The following is a 9,550-nucleotide window of genomic DNA, read 5'->3' as shown; positions in this document are numbered from 1 at the left end:
AATTACGGAGAGCCAAATTTAGAAATGTAGTATTTTTGAATCACAATTAGGGCGTAGTTGTGTTTCTGAAACACAAGGGGGTAGTTGTGTTTCTGAAACACAAGGGCGTAGTTGTGTTTTTGAATGAAAATGTGATATGTATTTTTATTCTAAATCTAGGTCATCGGGGGTAAACCCTCAAAGGCCATAAAAGGAAGGTTTTTTGTTATAAGAACACCCCCCCCCCCCACACACCCACACCCATTCAAACCATTCCTCAATTTATATGCAAGTGAGTTATAGATGATTTTTACATTTTTAGGTGAACTACCGCAGCTCTCAGCTTCTACTTCCCGCATGATAGCTTGTATCTTATTTGGTTTTTGTTATTACTGTCTCTAAAGTGATGGCACCTCGTCATGTATAATTATCTATATATCCTTGCCAAATATAACAACATTCATAGTGGTTTATTTGAACGACAACCGTTTTAACGGATTAATACAGCATCTGACAAAATAATATGGATGTCGTTAAGAGTTTGCATAATTTATACCGCTGTCCCATCCCATGCTCGGAACGATCACGATGAGAAGCTTTTAGTCGGTCGGTTGTGTTAATATAGTTATTAAAACAACAACAAAATGAACGTCCCACACATTTCACCAAAAACAGTAATTACACACACACATAAACAATTTATTTCTCCATATGTTTTTTCCTTTCTTTCTAAAATACATACATTTTTGCCCCTTATAGGGTCAATGAGGAAAAAAGTGAATAATTAAACTCGTTCATGCATAGCCTCTGAAATTAAAATGCTGGTAAGGCCATGTTAAGGTTTATAAATAAAAATGACTTCAATTTATAATAAAATGGATTTTGTCTGTGGTTTTTTATTTTTGTTTATTTTTTTTTATTTTTTTTTTATTATCCCGTTGATTTCAACCTAAGGCTTTTGCGATATCTAAATGCCGAACAATATTGTTCTCGGGTATCGTAAATACTGCGTTGGGTCTTTTGGGCGTTTCCGAACGTTGGCTGAGGTATGTTTACCGCTCTTGGTTCTGTTTGATGTTGATGCAAAGGTGTTCACTGAACTGATGAAAGGGCCCTAGTCTGAGCTGGAGCCTTAAAGAAATCGCACAACATCGGTAACGCGATTGTCCAAAGCCATTATACACTTTCGGTAAACGGTATTGTCCAAGGCCCACACTTCGTGTATCACAACTTATATATAAAATAACAAACCTGTGAAGATTTAGGCTCAATCGGTCATCGGAGTCGGGAGAAAATAACGGGAAAACCCACCCTTGTTTTCGCACGTTTCGCCGTGTCATGAAATGTGTTTTAAATAAATCCGTTATTCTCGATATCGAGAATTGATATTGATGTTTTAATGTTTTCACAAAAAGTAAAACATTTCATGGAATAATATTTCAAGGGAAGTCTTTGACCATTACCTTCTGTAAACCCTGTAAGTTATTTGTAAATCTATATGAGCTTTTAATTTTTGTTCTGTTCAGAAAGTGTCCAATGGCTTTAAACCGGAGTTTGGGAAAAGGCTCATCACACATTATTATGTGAAACAATGTGACGGCAGTCTATTAAGTTACGATTCAATTGCCCTACCCAACGGTGCATTAATGTGTTAACCAAAAATGTAAGGTACAACATTAAAACGGTAATATCGTATCATTGAAGCATCGTTAACACTTCAAGCAACCAATGCAACCAGATTGCCACTCTTCCTTGATTACATTCAAGTATTAGTACATGTATTTTATCTTAATGAAACTATGCCCTCTGAGTGATAACATCAGCAATCACCTAAAGTAGCTCATTTTAACGTTTGAACACGCGTGAGTCTCACTTTAAAAATTGATGTGACGGGTGTTGTTTATGACAGCTAGACTAAAGGAATATGTTGCCTTGGATCGGTCGAGTTGGTCTTTGAAAAGCGTTTCCCGTTTGTTATAAAATGCATATGATTAGAATGATATTTTAAAAGTAGGATATAATGATCCACACAAGTATCACTCGAAATTGCGTGGGTTCCCTTTTACCTCGTCGACTAACACGTCGGCCATTTATGTGAGTCAAATTGTTGACTCCCATAAACAAAATGGCCGACCGTGTTAGTTTACAAAGTAAAAGGAAAACCACGCAATTGCTAGGCAATTTTGTGTGGATCATTGCATTCTACTTTTAAAATATCTTTCTAATCATATGCATTTTATAAAAAATGGTTACAAACGCTTTCAAAGACCAACTCGACCGATCCAAGGCATCGTGTTCCTTTAAATTGAAATCTGCGGTACTAATTATTTATCGCCCAGTCTCCAGTATTTTTCTTATCAATTTTTAGTGGTTTTTCTTGTAATTGCATATAATATAGCCATTGTCTGTTTTTTGTTTTTTTACTGTTTTTAATGTGTCAATGTTTTTTCTGTATGCGAGCATTTGCATTAGCCTTTTTGGGATCTAATAAAGATGATTGTATTGTATTGTTATTGTATGTGAGAAACGGCTCCCTTTCAAGTAACGTTTTTGAGAAAGGGGTAATTTTCTCACACAAATGTTAAAAGACTTCAGGCGTGAAGCCTTCATTGTAGGCATCTGAAAGTACACAAGTTGGTGCAACAAGGGCGTTTGTTCTCTTGCAACTGCGATGACCAATTGAGTCCAAGTGTTCACAGATTTGTTATTGTATGCATACATATTGTATACATATGTTGGGATACACTAAGTGAGAATGAATACTGGTCATTGAACATTTCTAAACGTGACCAGTGCCTTTAAACACAAAGCAGCGCTTCACAAATTTTTGTTTCTCATTAGGCAAAATCGTTTAGCAGGAGCCAGTCTAAAATACTACTGTAATTTTATAAAGACTGTAAGCACACATCTTGCTCAGCACTTAAAGATCTGTCCGTCGGTCGAAAGCGGGGAAACTAAGTTGTAATATTTCTTTATTAATTTTCGATTGGATCAAAGCAATTGGTTAATGGCTCAATACCACCAACCCACAAAACAAACACTGGTTCACGCGAGTTACTATATATCTAGTCTTTTTTTTCTAATTATGGCTACGGCTAGATCATGGCAGCCATAGCCTTACCCAAACCCATCAGTGTTCCCACTCATGACAAGTGAAAGTTATTTTCGCAGCCGCATCTCTGACTAGACACAAGGCCGAATGCTTTCTCAATTGATCCCCTCATGAGTCAGACGTGATTAACAGTCAATTTACACTGAGATGTAAACCAGATCTCAACATTCATGTTCTTCAAAATGTATCCCTGACGAATGACATCACCCTACGAGGACTGTTTGAATCTGGGTCAGCCTTTGACATCGATCCTACCCGTGAAATGTTCCTGGTGCTCCCACGAGGCGATCGTCTCGCACCGCTTGCTGTATCGTCATCAGTGGAGCACGGCCGTGGCGGTGCCAGCTTCCTTTGAGAAATCTTCAACTGGATTTCCTCGTACAAGACCCCGTTGTGAAATCATTTGGAAGAGGTTGCAGATGTTGCTCTAGCTACCAGGACATTCCTCAGAAGTGAGACATTCTCGCAATCTACCGCGAGATTCTACGAACTCTGCAGACTCTACTCTATAATCTTCATCTATTATCTATGCTAATTCTTGTCAAAGTCTTTTGAGCATCTAGACAAGATGACAAAACAATGAAGACATTTCAGTTTTATATGTGGGAGGGGAACCCCAGGTAATCATTTCAGGGAAAACCAACGTAGTCAGAGGGCCTGAACACCCAAATCCACATCGTGCCCCCGGTGTGATTCGAAGCGGGGACGCAGAGGTTGAAGGTGAGGAAAGACACCACTTCGCCAACCTGACAGAAAAGAAACTGTTTCTAGTTCGGCTGTCTAATTTAGGTCACACAACTACTTTTAGGTGTACAGTCCATCGTTGAATGGCCATGATTTGTATAAACTGAATTATTATGAAACTAACATCGCTTTTGCTCTTGCAACACGACTGAAAAGATGACATCAGACCCCCCGCTGAGGTGCTGTAGTGTTTATTTTTTTAGACATGAGTAAAACAATTTATTATTATAATAGTATGAAGGGAATTACTTTCTCAGATTAACACTCAGCATGTGGTTTTAATTAACGTTTCTTCTTTGAATTGTGACATCTTTAAAGAGCCCCTTTATCCTCATTCATTTTAAAACGTTTTCATTTCAAGTACGGCTTCTGACCTTTGATCGAGTCTAAATTAAATCGAGTGGGGTGAACAAAGTCCTTTTCTAAAACTTGTTTTGTACGATATTAACTTTTATGTTGTTGCAATAAGTAATAATCCTTGGACAAGGACCGGCAAAGATCAGAGCTAAGAAAACATCCACTGGACTTAAGCTCGTATTGGCGTCTTGAATTAAGCCTTTGTTCTTCTTCAAACGAGCCTGTCACCACATTGACCCAGTTAAGTTACCGGACCGCTGATGCTAAGCTACTCCGGATGTAGTCTTCCCACCAGCCGCCAGACGATGGATTCGCTTTGTGGTTTTGCGGACGTGGGCGAGGTGTCTCGTCTCGCAGCACCGTCTGGCTTACGAATGATTTGCCAGACCGTCTAGAATGTGAGTTCATGTAACGCACAAGGTCATTGCGGGGGGTCTGATGTCATCCTTTCAGTCGTGTTGCGAGAGCAAAAGCGATGTTAGGCCGTGTCCGAAACGGCGACTTCGGCTACAGCTACGGCTAGATCGCGCGCGTCTGCTATTCTTCAACACTGGTAGACGCGCTGATCTAGACGTAGCTGTAGCCGAAGTCGCCGTTTCGGTCACACCCTTAGTTTCGTAATAATTCAATTTATACAAATCATGGCCATTCACTGATGGACGATGACGTCATGCCTGCGAGACACACTGACAATGCAAGTTCACAATCCAATTAAAATGTTTATTGGTGTTGTGCAATGACTGCTGCCGTTTAAGGCACAATGGGATAATACGATATCGAATGTTTAAGGCACAATGGGATAATACGATATCGAATGTTTAAGGCACAATGGGATAATACGATATCGAATGTTTAAGGCACAATGGGATAATACGATATCGAATGTTTAAGGCACAATGGGATAATACGATATCGAATGTTTTTCAAACATGAATCGCCTACAACACCTATGGAAATGTCAACACCCCTCATTGAAAAAAAAAACTTTTTTAATCCGGAAACGAAAGCAAAATCTTAAGTCCCGTTCAAAATGTCTCCCGTGGGCACAAAAAAAACAATCAAGCTATCATGCCCTCAAAGGCAAACAAATAAGTGATAAATTCTAACAAATGACGACAAATGCCACTATGATTGGCCATAGCAATGGATACCAAGCGTTTCAATCCCCATTATTCATTTACACATGACTTATATTGCGTATATTCACGTACTTTTTAAAACATTCATTGCATTTGAAGAAAAAACAATCGAAGTCTCAATTTGCAAGAAAGCTTGACTAGAAGGCACGCTTTCTATTTTGAGCAACCCAATGGGACGTCACGCCCGGTCTACAATGACGTTTGGGTACTTTTTGTACGACACAAAACACAATGCAGGCTACACATATGAGTAAAACAATGTCACGACAATTATGTTCGGTTTGGGATAAATTAATTATTTTAGCAAGTACAACGAAATTACGTGACCTTATACTAAAAACATTACTCTGTGAATTTTGCCTTTTTTTTTAATAAACTTGACGATTAATGTTACATGTAACTGGTGTTTCTACAGGTTGGTGAACTAACAACATGTCCATTCAAGTGAGTGCGGATTCATGTCATGGCCAAAAACTTGATCCACAACAGAAATCAAACCCTTTAAAGCCATTATACACTTTCGGTAAACAGTATTGTCCAAGGCCCACACTTCGTGTACCACAACTTATATATAAAATAACAAACCTGTGAAAAATTAGGCTCAATCGGTCATCGGAGTCGGGAGAAAATAACGGGAAAACCCACTCTTGGTTTCCGCACGTTTCGCCGTGTCATGACATGTGTTTAAAATAAGTCCGTAATTCTCGCTATCGAGAATTGATATTGTTTTAATGTTTTCTCAAAAAGTTAAGCATTTCATGGAACAATATTTCAAGAGAAGTCTTTCACCATTACCTTCTGTAAACCCTGTAAATTATTTGTAAGTCTGTGAACTTTGTTTCTTCTTTTTTTGTACCGAAAGTGTATAATGGCTTTAAAGGTAGATAGTTGACACTATTGGTAATTACTCAAAATAATTTCTTTCACAGTTATCTCGCAACTTCGACGACCGATTGAGCAGGTTTGTAACTGTATGCATATGTTGAGATACACTAAGTGAGAAGACTAAGGTGTCCAGTGTCTTCAACGGTCCCGTTGATTTGGATTTGGATCAGGTGCAAAAGATTATTATTCTGCCACGGTCAAATCGTAGGCGTATCTTGTTTACAAGATATAACATGTTTTGACAACACCTGCGTAACACCAGCGACATGAAGTATATTCTGTTACTTTGTTGTTGTTGTTGTTCTCCAACAAAGCAGGCCGTGCAGCCTGGACAACAGAGAATGGAATAGTGGAATAGGAACTCGGATATATCGCATTGCTGACGTGCAAGAACAATCAACCGTGCCTTTCAATAAAAACAAAAACAAAACAAACCCATTTTAAATAGCAGTTAAACAAAAATAGTGATAAAAATTGCAGACCAATACCGTATAGCTTCACCAATGAGATGATCTCCAAAGTACCCAAATAAAAACACCACAAAACATTTTCGGAACAGAGATAACCATCATTTTGATTGGCTGTTTTATTTCATTTACATCATTTTGACAGAAACCATCACAAAAAATACACTAGTCGTAGCAGTTGCATACTTCTCAAGCTATGCCCTGCTTTTTAACTACTACCTGTACGAAAGGTAGAAAATCAGCTGTGATGGGACTGCTTGGAGCACAACGTCGCGAAGAAAAACGGTCAGCCATTTTGTGGAGCAAAAAATGTTGACCTCATAAAATGGCCGACCGTGTTAGTTCACGACGTAAAAGGAAAGCCGTGCAATTCCGAGGCATGTTTGTGTGGATCATTATATTCTACTTTTAAAATATCTATCTAACCATCTGCATTGCAAAACAACGGTTTCACATCCTTTTCAAAGACCAACTCAACCGATCCAAGGCAACGTTTCCCTTTAGGTCCCAACGTTTCGACTAGCTTGATCTACTAGTCATCTTCGGGAGAAGAGAATTCATTTAGAGCATCACTCTACCTATATTCTCAAAAAAAATTAAAAAATTACTTCTCAATGCATATTCATTATAATTATTTCATGGCTTACTTTTGGTATATTGTTGATACACCTACATTTGTTCGTATGTCCTTGTAGTCCCTTGTCTTGTGAGTCTTATTGTTTTGTTAGTCTGTCATTAGGTTAGGGTACAAAAGCCAAGGCTTCACCCAATCCTAAGTTTTGCCCTTCTGATTTGTTAATAACTTTGGCTACTGTTTACAACTGCCACTGTTAATATTTATGAAAAACCAATGATGTATTATATCATGTGAGGACAATACCGAAAAAAAATGTTTATTGAATTGAATTGAATTGAATTGAATTACTCTTTACTGAGCCATCAGATTGTTTACAAACAAATTACAACTGAGCTCAGCGTTTCATCATTCCAATTGTCATCTATAAACAAAAGACCCAGCCGCCTTGGTTGTGAAGCGTTCGTTTGGCGTTTTTAAACGATTGCTCATTATTGCGATTGTGCATATACAGATTATGAAAGCAATTGACGTCAATAGGTTTACATGAAACATGTTACTGCAGTGTTTGTCTTTGTCCGTGTGATGAACGTCTACGGGGGACTGATTGATAGCGTTTCAAATGCATGAGGAATGTCATTTCTGCGAAAGCTACTTAAGATTAGGTGCCGGGTGTTTTATCAAAGAGAGATGGAGGGGAGGGGCAGGGGGAATAATGCTAATAACAACATTTAAAGCTTCTACCACCGACGTTCACAAAATCCCTGATGAAACATTGGATTACCTCCCCTCCACCGAAAAAAAGGAAAAGGGTAAACGAAGGGAAATGAAGTTAACAGAATGAAAACAAAATGTTGCCAAGTAAACAAAAAGCCATGAGCATAATAAGATAGTGGTCCCTACAAAGTTCCCCTTACCAATTCACCCTGCCGAAAAAAAAAACTATAAAGTAATGCCCCACCCATGTGCCTTGCCACCCCCCCCCCCCCCCTCCCCCAACCTCAATGAACGTCCCGGCTATGTTGCTTAAAGTTAATGGTTGTTGAAAACGTGTGGATTGGAAATAAGTTTCTAAAACAAAACAATGACGTATAATTGAGAAACATGATATTCACCGAGCTCAAAAAGGTGTAGTTAATGCAATAAGCAAAGAACACACTGCAACAAAATCTTGGAAAAGCATCCTTCCTTTATTTTAGTCTCATACCTTAAAGTTTCAAGGTGTAACATGAAGGTTATTAACTGTGTTAATTGGTCTTATTTGCGCGGGAAAGGGTAGTCTTGGATAAATATAGGCGTATCTGCGCGGGTAAACAAATTCTTCTAGACCGGAAAAAATGTATACTTTGCGCGGGTAAAGACATGGGTTGAAGACACTGTTTGAACAGGTTCATGACCAGTGATTGAAACAAAACATGGTTAGTGTGTTTTGAGGAATGATATCTTCCTGTTTACTCTAAGCACTGGGGGTTGTTCCTCACAACGATAATCAGAATTTGAAATCAATTTCCGATGAAAGTCTATAATGTGATCCAAGAAAAGCAGGGCGGAAATGAAGGAATTCATTAGTTGTATTTCCGTGGCAAGAGAAGAACTAAAAAGACCACCTAATGTCATTAAAGGCAGTGGACACTATTGGTAATTACTCAAAATAATTATTAGCATAAAACCTTACTTGGTAGCGAGTAATGGGTAGATGTTGATAAGATAAAACATTCTGGGAAACGGCTCCCTCTGAAGTGATGTAGTTTTCAAGAAAGAAGTAATTTTCCACGACTTTGATTTCGGAACCTCAGATTAAGAATTTACCGTCTTAAAATCAAGCATTTGAAAGCACACAACTTCGTGTGACAATTTTTATTTATTTATTTTTTTTTTTATCTCGCAACTTCGCCGACCGATTGAGCTCAAATTTTCACAGGTTTGTTATTTTATGCATAATTATTATGTTGAGATAAACCAAGTGAGAAGACTGGTCTTTGACAATTACAATAGTGTCCAGTGCCATTAAGTTTCTTTTAATAGATCTAGGCATACATTTGTTTCCGAAGCAGTCGACGACTATGGCTTATCCTGAAGTCTGAGGCCAAGTTAATGAGGGGTTTCTAAATAGGGTTAAATCAAACGAATAAACAAAACCAATAATTAAAAATAAAAATAATATAAATACAATTTTTGTTTACCGTTGCACCGATGTATTTTTAACAGTGTATACTAGATGTCATTAGTTTCTTTCAAACGAAAGACTATCCTTCACAGTTGGTGTATCTCAACATATGCATAAAATAACAAA

The sequence above is a fragment of the Asterias rubens genome, chromosome 4 (genome assembly GCF_902459465.1).
Source record: "Asterias rubens chromosome 4, eAstRub1.3, whole genome shotgun sequence".
Classification (NCBI taxonomy): domain Eukaryota; kingdom Metazoa; phylum Echinodermata; class Asteroidea; order Forcipulatida; family Asteriidae; genus Asterias; species Asterias rubens.
Note: the sequence above shows the minus strand (reverse complement) of the source record.